At 39.0% G+C, this 24,528-nt stretch overlaps 1 long non-coding RNA gene across 4 annotated transcripts in view; it reads right to left on the minus strand.

The window, feature by feature from the left end:
• The window catches only part of LOC132660785 (uncharacterized), a 493,076-nt gene that overhangs the window by 214,567 nt on the left and 253,981 nt on the right, over window positions 1–24,528 (minus strand). The window contains exon 4 of one of the 4 annotated variants that reach the window (XR_009601888.3): window positions 14,404–16,980. The exons of the other annotated variants lie outside the window; for them this stretch is intronic. This is a non-coding gene — a long non-coding RNA (uncharacterized LOC132660785). Of the gene's footprint in view, window positions 1–14,403; window positions 16,981–24,528 lie in introns of those variants that run through there. 4 annotated transcript variants of the gene reach the window in all.

Below are 24,528 nucleotides of genomic sequence, written 5' to 3' on the forward strand. Positions count from 1 at the left end.
CCATCATCTTGAGCTACTGTCTGCCTTGTACACTACGATCTAGTCACAACAAACTCCCTCTACCCCTCATTGTTCCTGCTTTCCCTTAGACATCTACCACAACTCTGAATGTGGTGACCACTTGATGTGCATCTCTGTTCACCCTTTCATTGGATAATTTTTAACAATTATTTTGGTCTTAATATCAATCGATGATATCCTAGTAAAAATCCTTTTCCTATTTTTTTTGAATCATCTATAAGACATTCAGGTACCAAAACCTATAATACCCCCTACCATAGCATTTATGATTCTGCATTTGAAGTGTTGCTTGCTAGTATATCTCTCTGTTAAATTTAAAGTAGAAGAAATGGGGCACCTGGGTGGCTCAGTCCATTAAGCACCGGACTTCAGTTCAGGTCATGATCTCACAGTTCGTGGGTAAGAGCCCAGTGTTGGGCTCTGTGCTGACAGCTCAGAGCCTGGAGCCTGCTTCGGATTCTGTGTTTCCCTCTCTCTCTGCCCCCTCTCGGCTCATTCTCTCTCTCTCTCTCTCTCTCTCTCAAAAATAAATAAATGTAAAAAAAATTTAAAAAATAAAATTAAAATAAAGTATAAGAAAAGGGGCACCTGGATGGCTCAGTTGGTTCAGTGTCCAACTCTTGCTTTCAGCTCAGATGGTGATCTTACAGTTCGTGAGTTCAAGCCCCACATCAAGCTTTGTGCTGACAGCATGGAGCCTCCTTGGAATTCTTTCTTCCTCCTCTCTCTCTCTATCCCTTCCCCTCAGGGTGCTTATACATCCACGTTCTCTCTCCAAAGTAAATGAATAAACTTAAAAATTTTTAAGTATAAGAAAGACATTGTCTACCCCCGATTACTAGTATAATGCTAAAATAGAATATAGGTTCCATAAATATTAGTTGAATAAATGGATGCATTAGTAACAACTGAATAAATTAAGTATATTTTATCTAAGTCATACAGAATTAAATATATATACACTATAAAGAAGATAGAGGTACTACCGCCCTTCCCAGAATGTAATGTCCAGTTATTAAATGCTGCTCAACAATGTGCTTATGACATTATGCCATTTCACTTTTCATATAGAAGTATAGTAAAATCTACTCTCTCTTGTGGAAACACTATTTTTGCTTAAAGGTAGCCCTGAAGCAGGGAAAAGCCCTTCTGGGCATTCCCCAAGAAAAGATATACCATAAATTTTAGCGCACAGTAAAAATATTAATACATTTTTCTCTTAAGAGAGACAGAAGAATTTATTTTACACATCACAAGCATTTCACTCCAAACATTACATCTGGATGTTTCTTGACTAATCTATTAGTCTAGGTTTGATCTTTTCTTTCTTTGGTCATCTAATATTCTTCCTGCCCTTTCTTATCAGAAAATTTGGCTTTGTGTGAGCTCACTCACAGCTAGATCCCCTGATTTGTAGATTATGCCTATTAAAGTAAAAACCAAAAAAAAAAAAATGTTTATCAAAGATCCAAAAAGACTGATATATCTAAGACCACTGCCACTATCAAATGTCCAATATGTCAGAAATAGAGACCAACGTTGACCCCTCGATACAGCATTAACCTCAGAGGAGAACACCAAGGTACTTGCTGTAATGTTGACCACACTGAATCCCTTCTGTCCTAGAAGGGACAGTGAGGTATCTTGACCAAAGTAAGTATTCTTGGTTAAGTTTACATTTATTTCCTATCAACAAGACAGAAACAAGTATACTATCCAAGAGAATACAGACTCCCGCCTGCCTATGATTCCCATACAATCTATCAATCAAAGAATCAGCTTTAAGGAAAAGGAAGTATGGGGATGGGCATGATACTGATCATGAAATCTACCAGCTGTAACACATACTGAAATACACAAAGCCAATCTGAAAAAAATTATGAGTGCAGCAGAAGCGCCAGTTTGGATATCATACTTCGTAAAAATAGCACACCAATCTCCAGGATGTAGGCTATACCCTAGATCAATATTATTTTATCATGTGAGGTACTGGATAGGTAAAACACAGGAGTCCTGGAATTGTGGCTGGAAATAGAAAGTGGTTCCATTCCCTGACACTCCTAATGAGTCAATTAGTAGAGTTTGTGTTTCTTTGTCTTACAACTCAAGTGTCTTTGGTTCTAGAAGCCTCCAGGGGGGAAATACTTGTCTCAGAGCACCCAGGAAGAATCTCATTATATTTTAGCCATGGTTGTTACCTAGTCATTTTGGGCTCCTTGTGTCCAGAGACTATCAGACAAGGAATGGAGTCCGCTTCCAGGTATGGGTAAATAGCCTTGACCTTCATAAGACAGGACTGAGGCTGTACTGATGGTGGAGGGCAAGGCAAATGCCCCTGGCACCCAAGGGTCTATTGGGGGCATGTCTCAGTACTCCCCTCTTTAACTTAGATGGCATAAAAAAGTATAGCAGCCAGAAACTCAGAAGGATACTGGTTGAACTGCATCTTGGACCCCTTAATGATGTGGGCCTGGGTCATGCCACCAGGTAACACTCCCAAACTAGCTGATGCTAGCTGACCGTGAAGGGAAAATAGAAAGGAGAGAAGAAAGAGATGCTGAATTCTAAGGGCAGCCCCTGGCCAGCTGCCAGCCCCTCCAGCTACCCCCTAGCTGGAGGTAGATTTCCTCCCGCTTTATCTAAGTTTCCTTACAAAAAACAAAACAAAACAAAACACCAACAGATCATCGTGAATCCTGAAGGTGCTGCTCCTATAAGGAACAGACTTATTTTTACAAAGGAAGTATATGTGAAGCGCTCAACAGGCTGTTGTTTTGCATGCCTCAGATCCCCCTCCAAGACAGAGGCAGTGTATCCCCCAAATGCAAAGAATGTTGATTGCTCAAGGCTCCCCTACTAAGCCCATCCCCGTGAATTAACCTACGATGCAGAAAACATCCAAACCAAGAGCATGTCTCCTCCCTGGGTAGAGCCCGCATTCAATTGCTCAATGGGGCCAGGTACAAGGGTACAACCCCTTGACACACTCTGTCCCTAAAGTTTGACCCCAGCTTGGATATGCTCCCCATGACACTGGCAGAGGCTGGTCTCTCGGTCCAGCCCTGTTTTCTTTCTTACTCACAACTCTTGCCATTGAACAATGTTCACCAACAGACTTCTTCCATAAGATGCTTCAGCACAAATAAGGTTAAAAGTATGTATATACTCTAAGGTACCATATCATTAATGAAACAAAAAATGATTCACAAATATTTTTTGTAGCAACATGGAGAATGGCTGGACTTTATGTATTATGCTATATGTGGAAGACAAAACACAAATGTAACTTTTGGGAAGATCATCCAATACTTTCTGTAGTGAGGGTAATGATAAAAGAAGAGGAAATAAACAAAACCCAACCGAATCTGCAGTGGATTGAATACAATCCACTGGGCCAAAATGACCACTTTCAAGGCCGATGCTATTGGAATACCAGAGATAAACAAGATGAGGTTGACTCATGTATTTAAGTAGGTAGCAATACCTTTTTTTTTCTTTTCAGCTATGTCACAAATTACTTTATGGGCTATAATTATCTGAATATTTCACTTTTTAAAAACATTCAGAGTTTTTAAAGCATATTGTAACCTTACTGCAGTGAAGATTTAAAAATCCAAGATGGTATTTCAAATTGGATGGAAGCAGACTCTAGGTTAGCACAAATATTATTAAAATTACAAATTTAAAGATACCTTAAGTGTCTTACATATTAATTTATTTAGTATCTGCCATCTAATTCAAAATAGTTTATGTTTTTAGATCAGAAATGAGCTAAAAGCGATGTTTATACGTACATCGACATATAGATATGTATGTGTGTGTGTGTATGAAGAAAATAAAAGAAGACAAGAAAATCCTCCAACTATCTGCTAAGCAAATGGCTGTCTAGTGGTTGGATAAGTTACTATGTAATATTGAGTGCAAACTATGTCTCAGAAAACATGCTAAGAGATTTGTATGCATTTCCTATTTCTACAGAATCCCCTATTCTACATTGCAAGATAATTTTTATAATCTCAGTTTCAAATTAAGCAATTGAGGTTTAAGGAAGCTTTATGTAAGGAAGCCTTTCAATGTCACATAGCTGGAAAATGTTTGAATTAGGCCTGACCTAAAGAAAATAAGGTAAATAAGACATGTAATCACGTGGGTAATCAAGCAAAGAGAGTATGAGAAGGCATTAAAAGAAGTATAAATGCAATGTAAAGGGAATATGGAAAACAGAGGTATAATATTTTCATTGCCTCTAGATCAATAGTTGAAGGTGCTGGAAACTTTAAACCATTTTGATTGAGAATATGAGCAATCTACCATACAGAAGAGAAACTGCGAACATACGTGTTCACACACATACTGAGTAACATGACGTCCATGTTCACATTCGTGTCAGCTCCAGCTGGCTGAACTACATCCAGGTCTGAGAAAGTCAAAGTAGTTGACCAGTTTGATTTGTTGTTGAAGGGCACATTCCTAATGGCAGATCCATTAAAACCAAGACATGACTTTGTGGATGTACGAATAGTACAGAAATCAAATTCTTGTGTGAGAGTATGGAAACGTGGGCACCTGGGCAGCTCAGTCAGATGAGCATTCAACTCTTGACTTTGGCTCCGATCATGATCTTGTGGTTCATGGGATCCAGCCCTGTGTGAGGCTCTGCACTGACAGTGTGGAGCCTGCCTGGGATTCTCTCTCTCCCGTTCTCTCTGCCCCTCCCCTTTCTTTCTGCCCCTCTCCCCTGCTTGCAGTCTCTCTCTCTCTCTCTCTCTCTCTCTCTCTCTCTCTCTCTCTCTCTCTCAAAACAAAAACAGAGTATGGAAAGGTAATTTTTGAGGTTTTTTTCTCACTTTCTCCCATCCCCTCTATTCTAGCAAGTAGGGAGACACCTTGCTTCATACATGCTTAGGAAGTTAGTAGCAGTGTTTTTTGGATTTATTTTCTAAAAGCTGGAGAAAAATGTATGAAGGGAAAGGGATTTGTGACATTCAAATAATATTACCTGACGTGGGAGAACAGAGATATAAGTCTGGGGACCAGTAAGAGGCAGAGGGTTGCAGATGGTTTCTTCTAAAGCTTGCAGGCTGTTAGAGGACCACCGAGGGAACCCATGGGCTGTGCCAGGCCCCCTGGCACAAGATGAGGTTGACTCATGAGGTTGCAGGCCTGGGGCTCCCAGCCTCATCAAGGACCACTGTCTCCACATGGTAGCGGCAGAATGGACGCCGGCTTGGGGGGTTTCTAAACAGGCCAGGACGATGGGATTGCCAGCAACAGTAAGTGTCCATGGAGACTAATTGCCAAGACAAGCTAATGTCTAGGCTCCAAGTAAGACCTCAGCACTTAAGAGATCTCCAGAGCTGGGACAGAGAGTACAATCCAAAGAGTAAAAACTACAGCTGAATCTCGCTCTGACTTTGGGCACTAAGCTCGGAGTAGAAATTAAGTCGATTTATAATAAATAAAAAATAATCTGGAAATACATGATCACCTGAGTTCACAGATCAAAACTCCTATCTGCCACAGGAACACGAAAGTGACTGGGCCATGAGTGATGCATGTTCTTTTCCAAATCAAAGAAATTAAACATTACAGTCACTTAGAAATTTCATGTTTTATATCTCAAACTGCATTGTATAGCATTTTTATGGGATTCACACAATGGAAATCCGTCTCAAAATGAAAGACTTTCATCTAGTTACATCAATTACAAAGTGATATTCAGTGCACATATTTCCACTCTATTATGGCACTGATTTTCTGCGATTGAGCTTTAAGTTAATTAAATAGGAAGCCCCAGTCCCTATCCATAAAATCTGCTCTCTCACATATAAATTATTTTCCCAGATAAGATCTTAATGCACAAAATGTCATTCTTGATCTTGAACTAACATTGTAGCTTTGTGTTTATCTGTTTAAGTTAAAAGTACGATGACTGCAAATGAAAAAAGAAACCCATCTTCTTACCTACTTACGTTGATACAATGCTTTACTTAGGATTAGCTTACTTAGATGTCTAACATACATTAAAGGGGATAATATTCAGTATTTTGTTTTTATTTGTTCATTTCTACAAAGCTGAGTTTACATGCATAGCAATTTTCTTCAGAGCTTAAAAGAATTCTGAAAATTAAAGATTGCGAGTTCTTTGAAAAAGATGTACATTCTGATATGATGCTCAGTGAAACCTTGGGTGTTGAATGCCGAGTTTTAAAAATATTTTTAAAAATTTTTATTCCTTAAAATAATGAAAATGCTAATCCTCACAGAAAAAATATTAATGTGTTGCATCATTTATGTGATAGTGCACTTCTAACACTGTCAACTGATGACAACACAGTCTAGTATCTCCAGGTTAGGCTGATGTCCCTAAGCAGTTTCAGTGGTCCTTTTGAAGAATTATTTTCGTATTGTCTTTTGAAAGGAAAAAAACAAAACAAAAACAAAAGAAACTCTTTGTACCTAAATAGGTCAGTAGGACCTCTTTGAAATCAACTCAGAATTCAATTCTAAAGTGGGGTACTGGCTGCACTCTGTTCAGAGTAGACCCTTTTATTTGTCTGCAGTTCTCTTTCATTACCATGACGTTCAGAAGCAAACACTTCCTGTCTGTTACCAGCCACAGACTCTTCACTTCCTGCAGAGACAGCTGACTTTGGTGGTCTGCTTAAAGAGTAATGTTTCCTAGCTTTGGAGCAGGTCAGATTTTGAGGCATCCTGCTCTCTGCCATTTTAAGAGATAGCTGAAATTGCCTGAGCTTGCTGAATATTTTAGCTCCAAAGAGTTTTTCTTTAACAATAGGCAATTTTTCTGGGTAAAGACAGAAAGCACAAATCTTTGAAACTGAAGCGATGGCATGCATACTTTAATGGTGTTTTGGTAAAACTCTCTAATCCATCTTCATTGTGCCTACATGACAGGCTTACCTTGAAAAGAAGTCCACAGACTTAGACCTTCATTGTGCTCTGCTTGTTCACTCAAAGTCAAGAGGAACTTGGAATCAAGTTGTTGTTGTTGTTTTCTTTAAAGACTAATCCATTTCTGAAGAAGAGATCCCTGGAAAGGCATCAGTTCATTTCTCATCAGAACTCCTTGGTGAGATTGAGTGGACTGTCCAATTTGGGGCGGGAGGTCTAGGACATGACGTATTCTGTTGTGATCTGAACCCCAAATCCTACAAGAAGTGACTTTTCTCTCCTACAGTGTTCAGGCCTTTCCTACAGACTTCTCAGACTGATTTTTTATGTTTATAATCCTTTCTCATTAAACTGAATTGCAGAGAGGAGAGAAGAAACCATTTTCTACTCATTTTTATTTTCATGGTCTCCATCATATTTTTGTTGAATTAGTGGCTTAAATAACACTTACTTTATTTCTGTGAATACAAACATAAAACTAGCCACTTAGTTTTGTGACTTTGGGCAAGGTATTTATATTAAAGCTCACTTTCCTCATTGTAAATAAAGACAGTAATTCCTCCTCAGGGTACCTCAAAGAATTTGAGGTTTAAATAAAATGAAATAAAAGGAGATGCTTTGTAAATTGTAAAATACTATATAGATGTGAGTGATATAAGAATTTAACCATCATGCAAACAGATTCAAATAGCCTATCTTGTTATTTATCTCTTTTTTTTTTTTTTGCCATAAGTATATTTTTCAACTAAAACACTAAAATTAGAAATAAAAAGTTTGACGGGCGCCTGGGTGGCTCAGTCGGTTAAGCGTCCGACTCCAGCTCAGGTCACGATCTCGTGGTCCATGAGTTCGAGCCCTGCGTCGGGCTCTGGGCTGATGGCTCAGAGCCTGGAGCCTGCTTCCGATTCTGTGTCTCCCTCTCTCTCTGACCCTTCCCCATTCATGCTCTGTCTCTCTCTGTCCCAAAAATAAATAAACATTAAAAAAAATTAAAAAAAAAAAGAAATAAGAAGTTTGAGAATTAGAAGATTAAAAATTAGGTTAGAGACCTAATAGCAGGGAGACATATTATGATTTTATTTATATTAAATCATGTGCATTTAAAGGAACATAGAGAAAGATGTTCAAAAAGTACTGGTGTGTTTTCAGGTGGGGTTTGCATTAGTTTTTTAAATGTTTTTGGATTATGTATATTTTTGACAGTGCTGTTCATCATTTTTTTTTTACAGTTACAGAATAAGGGTCAAAAGAAAAAAACTAAAACAAAGATTGTCTCCCTTTATGCATTCCTTTTTATATTTTCTTTTTAAAGTTTATTTGAGAGAAAGAAAGAGAGAGCGCAAGGAAGTAAGCATGAGTGGGGGAGGGGCAGAGGGCGAAAGAATCCCAAGCAGGCTCCACGCTGTCAGCGCAGAGCCCGGCGTGGGGCTCAAACTCACGAACTGTGAGATCATGACCCGAGCTGAAATCAAGAGTTGGATGCTCAGCCAGCTGAGCTACCCAGGCGCCCTTCAATTTCTGTTTTCATATTTCATTCATTCCTTAGAATTCTGCATTGTACTTGATAACCCCACCACTTTGTGAAAATACTCTTTTGCAGAGATATCAGGGATCACTTGGTTGCCAGGTGCAAGAAGCTCTTAAACTCTGTCAACTTAGGAGAGACCTCTGGGGCACTGTGCATACTCCCTGACTCCCGAAACCTTTTCTTCCCTGGATCTCAGGAACAAGGTACTCTGGGTGCCCTTTTGCTTTTCTGAATAACCATTCAATCACCCTCTTTTCAGCTAACTTTTCTTTTGGTCTCTTTAAAATATAATTTTCAGTAAAGGATAAGATCATGACTTTCATACACACAGACAAATGAATATTTTTTAAAGATCTACCAATTTAGTGAGGGGATCAGACAGATGTTATAACTGGTTCAAAGATAACTTAAAAACGGGCACATTTATAGATCAAAAGTATGGAGGTAGTTATGCAAATGGTGGCAGGACTACTTTTTCCACAGGGTAGACATGAAGATAATTAAACCTCCACCAGACAAGACATAATTTGCATGTATATCAGTGACCTACAATTGACAAAGAGTTGTAATATAGAACAAAGTCAACAAAAGGTTAGAATTGATAATTCCTAGACGTCTGTGCTATATGTAGACAATTCATAACACTTTATGAAATTTATTCCATTGAAACTTACTTTTTGTTCATACCTTTTCCCATAATTCCATTGTTTCTCTAAATTCTGCTATTTTATTTTCTCATTCTACATATTCCCTCTACTTCCATACTGAATTTATATATATATTGACAAATAGCCCTGATTTTTCTTTTTTCCCAGAAGCATTTAGGTACTGGTTCAGTGATCACTCAACTTAGATTATTTTTAATTATAATAAATCCAGGTTGATCATCGTACATGAACTTTTTATTATATTGTTGAATTTGTTTGGCTAATATTTTGGTAAGAATTCTTGCATCTCTATTTACCAGGGTTACTGGCCTGTAGTTTTCATTTCTTGTAGTTTCTTTGCCTGGATTTAGTATGTAGGTAATGTTGGCCTTGTGAATTGAGTTTGGACCTATTCCCTCCTCTATGTTTTTGGTAGATTCTAAGAAGGATTAGGATTCTTCTTTAAATATTTGGTAGAATTCACCAGTGAAGCCATCTGCCGCTGGACTTATTTGCATTAGGAAGGTTTTGATTACGGATTCAATCTCCCTACTAATCACTGGTCTGTTCAGATTTTCTGTTTCTCCCTGGTTCAGACTTCAGCTTGTTTCTAAGGATTTATCCACTTCCATGCTGTCCAATTTACTGGCATAAAATTATTCAGTGAACCTTTGTATATCTGTGGTATCAGTTGTAACATCTCCTCTTTCATTTATACTTTTATTTGTCAGAGGCCTCTCTCTTTTCTTCTTGGTGATATGGTTAAAGATTGGTTCATTTTGGCAGCGCCTGAGTAGCTCAATTGGTTAAGAGTCCGACTCTTGATTGTGGCTCAGGTCATGGTCCCACGGTTATGGAATCAGGCTGTACGTTGTGCTCCACACTGAGCATGGAGCCTGCTTAAGATTCTCTCTCTCTTTCCCTCTGCCCCTCTCCCCTACTTGCATTCTCTCTCTCTCTCTCTCTAAAAAACAAACAAACAAATAAATATTGGCCCATTTTGTTTATATTCTCCAAAAGCCAAGTCTTAGCTTCATTGATCAATTATATTGTCTTTTTAGTCTCTATTTCATTTATTGCCATTCTAATCTTCATTATTTTCTTCCTTCTACTAACTTCGGGTTTGATTTATTCTTCTCCTTCGAGTTCTTTGAGATATAAAGTTAGGTCACTTATTTAAGACCTTTTTTCTTTGTAACGTAGGTATCTGTGGCTATGAACATCCATCTTAGAGCTGCCTTTGATGCATCCCATAGGTTGTGATATGTTGCATTTTCATGTTCACTTGTCTCAGGATATTTTTTAATTGATCTTCTGACTTCTTCTTTGTCTCACTGGTTGTTCAGAAGCATGTTGGTTCATCTCCACATATTTGTTAATTTTCCAGTTTTCTTCTTGTAATTAATTTCCAGTTTCACAGCATTGTGTTCAGGGAAGATATCTGATATGATTTCAGTCTCCTTAAATTTAATAAGACCATTTTGTTTAATGGTCTAATATATGATCTATCCTGGAGAATGTTCCCTGTGTGTTCAAGAAGAATGTGTGTACTACTGCTGTATACTGAAATGTTCTGTGTATTTCTGTTAGGTCCATCTGGCCTATAAGTGCATAAAAACACTTAAAAATACTCAACATCCTTTCATAATAAAAAATCTCAATAAACTGAGTATAAAGAGAATGTAGCTCCAGAAAGTAAAGGCCATATATGACAAGCCCACAGCTAACATCATTCTCAATAGTGAAAAGCTGAAAACTTTTCTTCTAATATCAAGAATAAGACAAAGATGGCCACTACTGCCACTTTGATACAAAGTAATGCTGGGAATCCTAGCCAGAGCAATCAGGCAAGAAAAATAAATAAAAGCATTCGAATTGGAAAGAAAGACGTAAAATAGCCCCCTTTTTTGCAGAAAACATATTAAACATTTTTAAAACATAATCTATGGGTGCCTGGGTGACTTGATTTAATGTCCGACATCAGCTTAGGTGATGATCTCACGGTCTGTGTAGGGCTCTGTGCTGACACCTCAAAGCCTGGAGACTGCTTCAGATTCTGCATTTCTATCTCCCTCTCTCTGCTCTTCCCCTGCTTATGCTCTGTCTCTCTCTCAAAAATAAACATTAAAATTTTTTTAAAACAGAAAAGAACCTATAGATGTCACCAAATGACTGTAAGAACTAATAAACAAACTCAGTAAAGTTGTAGGATACAAAATCTTTATGTAAAAGTCAGTTGCCTTTCTATACACCAAAAACAAATTCTCAGAAAAAGAAATTATGAAAATGATCCCATTTACAATTGCATCAAAAATAGAATAAAACACAAAGGAATAAATTTAACACAGGAGGTAAAAGATCTGTATGCTGAAAACTAGAAGACAACGATGAAAGAAAGTGAAGAATACACAAATAAATGAAACGATATCCTGTGTTTATGGATTGAAAGAATTAATATTGTTAAAATATCCATTCTACCCAAAGCAATGTAGAGATTTAATTCAATCTCTATCAAAATTCCAATGGAATTTTTTAGAGATACATAAAATAACATTCCTAAAATTTGTATTGAACCACAAAAGACCCTGAATAGCCAAAGCCATCTTGAAAAAGAAGAACAAAGCTGAAGACATCATACTTTCTGATTTCAAGCTATACTACAAAGCCATTATAATAAAAATATTATGGTATTAGCATAAGAACAGACACATAGGGGTTTCTGGATGGCTCAATCATTTGAGTGTCCGACTCTTGATTTCAGCTCAGGTCATGATCCCAGGGTCATGGGATTGAGGCCCACATCAGGCTAGTGCTTAGCATGGAGTCTTAAGATTCTCTTTCTCTCTTCCTCTGCCCTTCACTCTCTCTGTCTCTGTCTCTCTCTCTCTCTCTCTCTCAAAGAAAAAGAAGGAAAAAGAAAGAACCGACACATAGATCAAGATATCAGAATAGAGAACCCAGAAATACATGCATGCATATATGGTTGATTAATTTACAACTAAGAAGCCAAGACTATACAATGGGGAAAGGATAGTCTCTGATAAATGTTTTTAGAAAATTAGATAGCCATATTGCAATAATGAACTGGACTCCTATCTTTCCCATACACAAAAATCAACAAAATTGATTAAAGATTTGAATGTAAAAATGGAAACTAAAACTTCTACAAGAAAACAAAGGAGGTAAGCTCCTTGACATTGGTCTAGTAATATTTGGGGGGGCGGGGTGGATTTGACCCCAAAAACAAATGCAACCAAAGCAAAATGAAAATAGGACTATTTCAATCTATAAAAGCTCTGCACAGCAGAGGAAACCATTAACACAATGAAAAGGCAACCTACAGAATGGGAGAAAATATTTGCCAACCATAAATCTGATAAAAGGTTGATGTGCAAAATATTTAATGAACTCATACAACTCACCAGCAAAACAGAAAATAAAACAAAACCCCACAAACAATAGGATTTAAAAATGGACAAAGGATCTGAACACTTTTTTTCCAAAAAAAAAAAGGCATACAGATACAGATGGCCAAACAGGACATGAAAAATGTGTTTAACATCACTCATCATCAGGAAAATGTAAATAAAATACAAGGAGTTATCACCTCACACACCTCTTAGGGTGCCTATTATCAAAATACAAGAGATGACTAATAATGCTGGTGAGAATGTAGAGAAAAGGGAATGCTTTTTTCACTGTTGGAGGGAATGTAAACTGTCATAGCCCTAATGGAAAACAGTATGGAGTTTCCTCAAAAAATTAAACATAGGACTTATGATCTAGCGTTATTACTTTTGGGTATATACCCAAAGAAAACAAAACCATGATTTCAAAGAGATATCTGCATTCCCATATTCATTGCACCATTGACAATGGCCAAGGTACAGAAACAACCTAAATGTCTACCTGCAGATGAGTGGATAACGAAAAGGTGGTATATACTATAAATACATACTATTTAGCCTTAAAAAGAGAAGAAAATCCTGCCATAGGCAACAATATGGAATAACCTGGAGAACATAATGCTGAGTGAAATAAGCCAGAGTGAAAGATAAGACAAATACTGCAGTGTTTCACTTATATGTGAAATCTATTTAAAAAAAAAAAAGAAGAAAAAAGTTGCATTTATAAATACAGCGAGTAGAAAAGTGGTTGCCAAAGCCTGAGGTATGGGGGAAATAGGGAAAGGCTGGTAAAGGGTACAAATTTTCATTTGTTATTTTTATAAGGTCTGATAATCTAATGTAAAACATGGTCACTATAGTTGTTAACATTGTGTTGTACCATTGAAATGTGACAACAAAGTACAACTTAAATGTTGTCAACATAAAGAAAAAAGGGAAAAATATGTGATGGGTGTGTTAATTAACTTAGTGGGGGAAACTTTTCATGATTGTGTGTGTATACAAAATCATTAGAGGGGAACCTGGGTGGCTCAGTCGGTTAAGCGTCTGATTTCGGTTCAGGTCATGATCTCACAGCTCATGAGCTCGAGCCCCGCATCGGTGTGGGCTGACAGCTCAGAGCCTGGAGCTTGCTTTAGATTCTGTGTGTTCCTCTCTCTGTCCCTCCCCTGCTCACACTCTATCTTTCTCTGTCAAAAATAAATAAACATAAAAAAAAATTTTTAAACAGCAAAAAAAAAAATCACCATCCTGCACACTTTAAATACCTTACAATTTTATATGTCAATTAGACTTCAATAAAAAAATCTAAACACTGATGGAGATTAACACTACTGAACTGTATTCTTTAAAATGATAAAGATGGTAAAAAAAAAAGTCTATAGAGTTAAACAAAAAATTTTTAATTACTCTAAGATTTTATAGTTGTATAGCATTTTTGCATTTCAAAACCCTATCACATCCCTTATCTCAATGAATGCTCACATAAACTCACAACCCTATAAGAATTTAGTATTTTGCAAATAAGCGAACCGTTTTTATAGACAAATATGTGTGCTGCAGATATTAAGTGACATACCTAAGGTAATTTTAGTGACTGGAATATTGAGGTCTAAAGGTCAGGTATTATTTCTTTTTGTACAATTTGTTTTCTGGTATTTCAGGAAATGAAAATTAAGTGGAGTTGGGTTGCGAGTATTTAAAAAAAAATCTTTCCAGATTATTCTAATGTGGTTTGCAGCTGTGGTTGGGAGCTACTTCTCATGAAGTCTTGAGAATTGAGAGGTCAGGATGTTCCTGTTGAGTGAACTATTTCCTTACAACCTGTTAATTCATGATAGTCTCCTGCAGCACTGCATGGAGACCTAGAAAGATCTAGAAAGATGCGCTGTAATTCACAAGACAATTTTGTAGCTATTTCACTGAGAGGCTTTCATACCTTACATCATACCCATACATGCTGTACCATTTTATTTAAGTGTCTACAGTGACATCAGTATTAATTTTATTCAAGATTATATGCCCTTGCACTTGAGAAAGAAAAACAAAAACAAAACAGCTCTATTTTGCATCTGTAAATTACAGCAGTGTAACCTGGTTTTATTTGCACTTTCTTAAGGGGTGTGTGCACGTGTCTGCTTGTCCTACCTGTATTCTTCAAGGCAGTACAAAGCTGTACAGGTATCAGGATGATACTTCTTATGAATCATCTGTATTCTTGATAACTTCTGTTAATACAGTTGTATACAGATGGTAGTCGTGAGCCCTACAGATTGATTTCAACAAGCAGTATTTAAACAAGAAAAATCAAGGCCGGAAAAGGAAACCTTTCTCCAAATGTAGTGACAACAACAGTAATCTTCCATTTGGTCTCTCGTCTCTCCTGATACCATACCATATACAAGATGTGCGCATTTTCCTTCATTCCAATTCCACCCCCACCTTTTACTGCAGATTAGAGGAAGCTTTCAAATAATGTCTGAATATACACAAAGAAGGGACATGACCTGCGTCCAGTTCCTATGGGCTATGTGCACACACGTGCATATTTTATTTTGGGGAGTATAAAAGTACACTATATTCGATAGTTAAAACAATAATAACACTCCCTGGGGCACCCGGGTGGCTCAGTTGGTTAGGCCTCTGACTTCGGTTCGCGTCATGATCTCACAGTTTGTGAGTTTGAGCCCCGCATCGAGCTCCATGCTGACAACTCAGAGTCTGGAGCCTGCTTTAGATTCTGTGTCTCCCTCTCTCTCTGCCCCTCGCCTGCTCGCACTCGCTCTCTCTCTCTCACACTCTCTCAAAAAATAAATAAACATTAAAAAATAATAACACTCCCCTTCCATTACCTAGGCATGTGAAGCGATATCTTTTTTTGGAGGCAGTGGTGTGAGAGTGTAATCTCCTTCTGAGAAGTCACAGGAGCCTACAGCTCCAAGAACATGGTTTCAAAACGTGCCACGGCCGTGGGGAGACTTTTGCTCTATCACCTGCGTGGGAACAGGGTGCTGTCTGGCTACCGCAGGCCACAGAGTCATCTGTACTATGTGAGCCTCCACGTTTCCTCCGGCCCATGGTCTGCCATGCGTGCTCGAGTGCGTACGTATGCTGAGCTGGACTTTTGTCACCTATCAGGGGATCCACTGCATTGCATCAACTTGCTTTTCTCTTTGTCAACCAGCCACTCTAAATCTGAACTGAACGACCTCAGCACCATCCCATGCGGGGGCCCATTACTGACAACCCAGTGCAATTAGGGATAAATATTGCCATGAACATTGTAAAGTCCAGAACACTTTAATGCCCGGTCGCAAATTAAAAAAACTCAAGGGAATTCCAGGTCAGTAAGAGACCCAAATCTATGGTAGCCGTGTTGTCCGTTGGGAGGAGAGAAGCTTAACCTCGATTTCTGTGGCTAAAACGGTACCCACGGGCTTGGCGATCACACAATGGCTGCGATGAGTTCGATGAGGCACCACACATCTGGCAAAGCAGAGTCACCAAGGCCCTTGCCCTGAAGAGCCTTCAGCAGTCACGCTCAGGACAGTGCCTGGGTGTGCACACAGCGGGAAAGCAATGGCTAGGGACCAGAATTCCTGTTCCAGACTCTCCTCCTCCAAATGAAAGGGAAAGGGCTGAATTTAGTCCAAATGAAGACACATTTCTTCAAGTGTAAAATGTGAATTTTGAACTCAATGACCATATAGCGCTGTTCAAATTTGTGAGTCTAGGTTTCTATGATTACCTCAAGAATTATGAAAACTAAATTGTGGAGGATTGCAATTAATCAATAGCCATCTGTAGCCATTATCCGTCCTCTTCGGTAGGGCTGGGTGAGCTGCACAAAGGCGTTTGTTTTAGGGGAGAAGAGCGATGCGGAAGAATTTGAAAATACCTCTATCTCCCTGCCAGGCAGTTTCTCAACCTTGACTTGTAAATTGAGATACAGGACCAGGTTTTTAGGTGGTGCTAAAAGAGGCCTTTGGTAGGATGTTGGCTGACTACTATTCCTGAGGTTTTAATAAAGTAAGAGACATACCTAATTGCCTGATTTGTTGACATTTAATAACCAAATTACTAGCGGGGGATCTTTCCTGGGGAGGGTAAAAGACACTTCTATTTGCCATTAATGAATGAGTACAGGTGCAGACCAGCCACTGCTCTAAAAGTTCTATAGGGATTAACTCATTTAATCTTCAAAACAACCCAGTATGATGGTTCACTCCCACCTTTTACTGCAGTTCATGGTTTGAGTTTAACCCCTAACTTCTGAAAGATGGCCTTTGCAACATCTTTTCGACAGCCCAGCATGTTGTGGAAAGTGCGGACCATTCCAGTGAATGCACGGTTGTTTTACCTAGTTGTTGGCTGTGGTGCAGAGGAAGAAAACTTGCCTGGAGGCTTTCTCCCAGAGACGGTCGCAATTTCTCATCCACAGAGAAGAGGCACTTGTATACTCCTGGCCGTGAAGATGAGAAAACATGAATCTTAGCTTCCGCCACTGACAGTAAAGGGTAATCCGATAGCCAAAGCTGCAGAAAAATAACCTCCAGCATCTTCATAACAGCCCTTTAACTGCCTTTCATTTGGAATGCTACCAGCTGCTTCTGTAGGGTCCTTCACCCTTCCAACTACTTCCCTCACCCTCCATGGGGCTCAATTCTCTGGGAGGGGGGAGGGGGGAAGAATCCAACCTTAACAGCAGGTGTTATAGCAGACCCCAGATTCACTCATCAGCTTGCCAGAGGTGCTGAATCACTAGGGCCGCTCCCAGACCCCCGCACTGGGCACGCTTCACATGTTCTGGCATGAGCTAACTTCTTCCTTTTCTTAACTGATCTCAAATGCCTGCCATCTGAATTATATTTTAGGTGCAATGGTAAAGTTCTAGTAAGAAGTAGAGTTATCAGACACCGTCTAACTGCTAGGGATGCGGAGATGAGTCAGTAAAAACAGGTCCTTGATAAATTCATGGCACAAGATCTTCTCTCTCGTCCCCCAAAGTCTCCGTGCACCCATCATTCGGGGACAAGGACAGCAGCAGCTACAAACTCACAATAACAACTGCTACCTCCTTATTAAGTATTTTCTATGGGCCTGATATGATGATAAACACTTTGCCAAGTTGATCTTAATGAATCTTTATAATCGCCTAATAAAAAGGTTGCATTAGTCTTAATAAACGAAGAATCTTGGGAACACAAAAATTGGATAATTTATCCAAGATCACACAGCTCAAACTCCTAACTACTATGGACAGTAATGACAAGGACAAGGGAACGGGAAGATCTCTCTCTAATCTTATATTAACCTAGAAATCGTAATTAAGTTCTTACATAAACTAGTTGTTACTCTGGGATTGGTGTAAAGGAACATGGCTAGAGCTCAGCCATGCTTTAGCTCAGTAAAGGGCTGCCTGAGCCTGGACAATCACAACAGGAGCAAAAGGCAGACCACATGGAGGACATGTCTACAAGGGCAGGTGGGACGAACACCCTCTCTAGTTTTCTGGAAAGTGGGGGTATGTGAGAAAGCAACTGATTCAGGTTTTTTTTTCTGGGATACCTAAAATTTTGGCTGATTTGGAATGCCTTAAGTAGAAGACTTTTTGATACTGCTTTTACAATTTAGATAAGGAAACAATTCATTCTTCACACTAAGGATGGCCTATGACACCCACTCATTTATTTCACATTTTCCTCTGATTTCTTCTTGCTTTCTTTAGGATACTCACATTTAGCTAGTTTTGAGTGTGATGGCTGGGCCCACAGTTCAACCATGCAGCCTGGCCCTATACATGGCAAATAGATGCAGAAGAAAACATTCGGTTCTGCTAGGCAGTGTTGTTGTTTTGAGCGTATTTATCTTCTTCTGCAGGTAACAAGCAAGTCTGCACTTACCTAGTAGGTTGGGAATCACTGGTGGAAATTTGAGATAAATGGCACCATGGCTGGGACTACAGGCGAGGTCTCAACACCTGCATAACCCGTGTCTGCACGCCGGTCCTTACAGACCTGCCTAACCCGTTTCTGCACCCCGGTCCTTACTGTTTGGGCTCCTAAGGAACACTGAGGCCTCATTTCAAGGAGGCTTCACGTGCTCCTCTTTGCATAACATACACAGAAAATAAGTGTTCACTCTTCAAGCAAATTAGTAGTTTTGGGTAGATGGAAATAAGGAAGCAACATGTGAATCATATGGAAACAGTCATGTGATTCATTAGTAAATCAGTGAGTCATGTTGCTTTACTGAATCACTTTTTAGGAATATTTTATTGACTTCTAGTAAAAGTAGTTGCTATCACCTCACTGCAACCCATTCAAAAACCTACTATCTCTTAAAAAACTATTTTTTTTAAATTAAAGGTACACAGTTAGCTACTATTTTCTGTCACCTGTGCCTCACACATTCTCAGATTTCCAAGTATTCACCTGAAATGTGACTATGGACTTAGAGCAGATTTACTAGATGAAGCATTTTATTAGTTAAAAAATGTTTTCTAGAATCCGGGGCAGATGTAATTTTAGGCTTGAAATCGGAGGGATGCTGAAGACAGCACTCTCCCTCCTTGACCTTCTTCTCAAAACAGATTGCTTCAGGGGCAGAAGGAAATGTGAAAGAAAAGGATGTGTCAATTTCCACAAGACAAGCAAGGATATTAAATGCAGCCTGATGTGAGTGATAAATCATTCCTGTACTCTTAGCAAAATGCATCTTGCTCATTATAATTCTTAGAGTTCTGTCTTCACCATGTCCTCAGCCCACTTCTTACCACATAGGAAACAAGACTGCTGAAATCTCCAAACAGATCATCAGAAACATCCATTTAAGATACACAAGTCTAGAATATTCAGATTAAAACTTTAATATCTCATGGTGCACTGAACTCTTCCTTACGTCTTCAAGTGGCTTTCAGGAATAGAAGGTCACGTAACAGATCTTGGTTGTGGGGACAGGTGGGCACAGGGACATCACATAAAAAGGAGGCAAATGAAGAAGGACACCATCCGTTATCTGTGTCTGTAGAGACTGCAAATTTGCCAAGTCACAAAAAGAACTCAAACGGAGTCAGAGGTAAGTATTACGTTCTAAGAATAACACCATGATGCACAGGAAAACATCAGAAACTCCGTCACGATTAAACTTTAAAAATTTCGCTATTTGCAGTGTTTCCTGTGAACAACAATCCCAAGGTGTGGTGTTTCCAAACCACCACTGTAAGCACTTACTTGGTTGCCTAAACTTGTTATTTCTTGGATACCTTATTTGCAAGAATAATTCACCGTTAGCCAAAAATGGGACCATAAAGACGTGCCTATTAACGTAGCTATGGATACGAACAGGACTGGGTGATGAGGTCATGGTCTCTCCTCCCCTGCCTGTGAAACAGCAACCTTAACCTTGGCCTCTGTATGTCAGCTTTTCTTCCTTCAAACCAGTAATGTCTCTGGAACAATCACTTCCCTGACTGCTCTACTAATTTTTTCTTGAGATCCAAGATTCAGAAAAAAATACACATTTCCTGAAAAATATAAGCAAGGAAATCGACATGGAAACATTAAAAGTCAACTTAAAAGAGTATAGGGGCACCTGGGTGGCTCAGTCAGGTAAGGGTCCAACTTAGGCTCAGGTCACGATCTCGCCTTTTATGAGTTTGAGCCCTGTGTCGGACTCTGTGCTGACAGCTCAGAGCCTGGAGCCTGCTTTGGATTCTGTGTCTCCCTCTCTCTATGTCCCTCCCTGCTCACGCTCTGTCTCTCTCTCTCAAAAATAAACAGACATTGAAAAAAAGTATAAATATAATGAGGTAGGACAATGGGTTTTATGATTAATTTTTGTTGGATATTACATCACCTTTTCAAAAGCAAAGGTATATTTTTTATTTAAAGATGTCTTTTAGGGGCGCCTGGGTGGCTCAGTTGGTTAAGCATCCAAGTCTTGATTTGAGCTCAGGTCATGACCTCAGACTTCTTGAGTTCAAGCCCCACAATGGGCTCTGCACTAACAGTGTAGAGAATGCTTGAGATTCTCTCTCTCTCCTCTCTCTCTCTGCCCCTCCCCTGCACATGGGCGTCTCTGTCTCTCTCTCTCTCAAAATAAATAAACTTTAAAAAAATTAAAAAATAAAGATACCTTTTAAAATTATGAAAGAAACCTACCAGTAATGTTATTCATTTAAGTAGCAAATTATAAATACCCAATATATACTGCTGGAAATGAGGTTCAGAGTAAAATTTAAGTGAATGATTACAGACTTCAAACACAGTTTGAGCTTTCTTACATTAAAAATCTAGCCAACCAATCCTTCTAGCTCTTGTTGTTCTTCACAAATACAACCTATCCTTTAAGAACCGCCTTGAAGTCTGTATTTGTGAAGACTTTATTTACTGCCTGCCCCCACCTGCAGGGATTTTCTACCTAAATCCATAGGCTTTTGTCCCTTGCTTCCTTAAACACTGAAACAAAAAAAAAAAAAAGAAGAAAAGAAAGAAAAACATTTGCATGGTGCCAGTGATTTATAAAATGTTAGCAACCTAAATTAATTTCTGTCACGTTTACAGCATTTACCACAATATCTAATAAAGATTTAGGGTAAGAGCTCAATATAAAACAGTTGGTAGAATCTGATCTTCTAAAAAGCTATTGTTTTCTTTATAATTTACATAAAGTCTTTTTTAAGGTTTTACATAATGTTGACAAAAACCCGGGCCACGATATGGACTCTGCATATTGAATTAGAATCTCAGGTTACTTAGCTGCCCTCCTCCTCTTTCTTCTTCTAGCATGGAAGTCATACCAATGTCTTCTTGAATGCGCTCTTTTCACCAAAAACCTGCATGCGTCCACTTTTGCACAGTACACTTCAAAAGGCCCTCTGTTCTCCACCCTTATCGTTTTCTAAGAATTGCAAAGTATCTGGATTGCCTTTACATAAAAGTTAAATGTAAATTTTATGATATAGGGCCACTCAGAAATGGCAGCCATTTAGTTGTTTGTAAACTCTGTAAGCGTACAAGGAGCTGGCTCTCCTGTATCTCCATGAGTTATGCAGGCGTCACTTTTATTATGTATGATTGACTATGAGGCTTAATATTGAATAAAATAGCTGCCACAGCTGCTCAAAATGGGTATAAATCAAGAGTTTTCACTCCCGGTGGCAGGTAGCCGTGTGAGAACCTAATTTACACTGGAAGGCAGCACGCCCTTGTGGAGAAAGATGTGCCCCAGGTGAAAAGCAGGAAGCAACATGGATCTGGAACACAGATGGATCTGGAACACAGCACTAGCCATAACCATTTCTCTCCTCTTTCGGCACCAGGGCCCATCAGAGTCTAAGATGAGTGAGTTGTCAATGTATGTTCCCTATACTAATGGATTACTCTCTCTCCAACACATAATCATTTAAAAAAAAAAAGTCACCCAAGGACACAATGACCAGGGTATGTTTGCTTTGTTTTGCTTTAACAGCTTTATTGAAAAATAATTTACATATGTAAAGTTCACCCACTGTAAGAGTACAACCTATATACTTTTTTTTTTTTTTTAGAGATACAGCAAGAGTGTGCTGGGAGAGTAGCAGGTGGGGGGGCGGGGAGAGAGAGAGAGAAAGAGAAAGAGAGAGAAAGAGAGACAGGAAAATTTCCAGCAGGTTCCATGCTCAGCAGAGAGCCTGATGTGGGGCTTCATCCCATGACTCTGGGATCATAACCTGATCTGAAATTAAGAGTCAGACATTCAAGTGACTGAGCCACCCAGGCATCCCTTGTACAACATAATTTTTTTAATGTTTATTTATTTTTGAGAGAGAGAGAGGGGGAGGGGGAGAGAGAGAGAGAGAGAGAGAGGGGAGGGGCAGAGAGAGAGGGAAACACAGAATTTGAAGCAGACTCCAGGCTCCTAGCTGTCAGCACAGAGCCCAACACGGGGCTGGACCACGAGATCATGACATGAGCCGAAGTCAGACGCTTAACTGACTGAGCCACCCAGGCGTCCCCGACATAATTTTATAGGGAGAACTTGAAGGTCATTTTGGGGGGGGGCGGGAAGAGATCTTGGAGCAAAAGCTCAACAGAATGCTCTTCAGATGCCATTACCATGCAGCCATCTACCTGACCTACTCACAGACAAGGCTTTTTACTGAATCCTCTGCTCAACTATACACCTTCATCCAGATTTTTAGGACATTCTGTCACTAAATAGCTATTACAATATTTACACTATTTACTCACGTTGTTGTTAGAATCAAATCATTTAACCATACGGCAGTTCTTTAAGAATTATGTCCCCCAAAGGTATTATTATAGCAAATAATACGTTTACATGTTTTCTCCAAGACAGCAGATAAATTAAAACCCTTTGCAAACACAGGAAACACAGCATCTCATGTAAAACGTTCAGAACCAAGCAGAAAGGAAATGTGATGAGTTCAAGCTTCTCAGAATGAAACAGGGCTAAGACAAGTTTCAAAATACGAGCTCAGATACACAAAATCTCTGTGAAACCACCTCAAAACACCGCTGTTTTCCATCTGTGATCTCAGACTGCCCATCTCTCCAACCAGGCACCAGATTCCATGCAGATGAAATGTTCATTTCCAGAAGCCTGCTGTTAGAATGTTTGCTCTAAGGACAGCTGGGCTAGGGAACTGTCACTGAATCTGTGACTCTTGTGGAGACAAAGAGACGTCTCTACTCTCTGCACACAGTGTTAGATGATCACCGCACTTCAGAGAAATTGAAACAGAAGTTAAGAAAGGCAGAACTTAAGTTTCGATACTGTGAACTTTTGCTCTCAATGCCGTCTACTCAGCATTATGGTAATGATTCAAAGACTCCATTTTCAAGCTTACAATAACCTTCAGACATACACATATGATTTAAAACACGGACCATATGTCCTCAAAACAAATGAAAGGAAATTTTATCATAATATTTAAACTGACCATGACTTTTTAATGAGTCTCTATATACACTCCAGGAATGCTTCAGAGAAGGAAAAACACAGAAAGGTTTAAGGACCAAAGGACCAAGAATCTGAGGAACCTGACCTACTTAGTGGAAATCACTTGTGTTTGCTAATAACATAGCAAACAAAGCTTAGAAATTTTGATGCCCCCAACACGTGGAAATTCACCCCCACACACTACACAGGAGACACACACACACACACACACACACACACACACACGCAAGCAAGCCTCCCTTTCTCTGAGTGACCTGGGAGATGACATCTTGGAAGCTGGCTCATTAACACTGGCATCGTTACAACTTTTGCAGTATGTTGAGAAAGCTGACTTTTAATGAAGACATTAAGCAAGTTATGAACAAGACTAAACATTTTGTGTCTTTATCCCACATAAAAATGTGATTGATATAAATAAATCATGCAAAATGTTAATTCATACACTAGTATAACTGTTTAAAATCTTACCTGATATAATTTTTGTTTTTTTTGAGAAAAGCAAAGCCTATTTATTCAGAGTCTTCTAGAGCAAAGATGTCAGCCACGATCACTTGTGTTTGGCAGAGACTCAAAGGCAGAGAGAAATGGGAAAGCTTTATAATGGAAAAAGTGAAAGACTTCGGGTATGGCCAGACTAGAGGCTGTTAGCGTGGGGGAGCTGCTGGACAGTTACCTAAAGCCAGGCATCCTATGTGATCAGTGATGGGTGCATATTTGTTTCTTTCTGGTTGCTCCTTACTTGGAAGTGGCGACAAAATCAGGGATGGAGTCAGTTACTAAGTCCTGGCCATTTGGGGCCAGTTACTAGACTTGATACAGTTTCTTTAAGGATTTGAAAAACTAGCATTTTTAATCATGTTTGAAAACTTGGAAGGTACAGAGAAGGATACAGAAAACTATAAAACTTATATTCATTATGCTATGATTCATGGATAACCATGATTAACTCTGAGGATATAGTCTTCCAGTTTTTTAGCATATATGGTTTTTTTGTGTGTGGGTATATAACTGGGCTTACATATTATTGCTATTTATTCTCTTAAAA

The sequence above is a fragment of the Panthera onca genome, chromosome D1, assembly GCF_046562875.1.
Source record: "Panthera onca isolate mPanOnc1 chromosome D1, mPanOnc1 haplotype 2, whole genome shotgun sequence".
Classification (NCBI taxonomy): Eukaryota; Metazoa; Chordata; class Mammalia; order Carnivora; family Felidae; genus Panthera; species Panthera onca.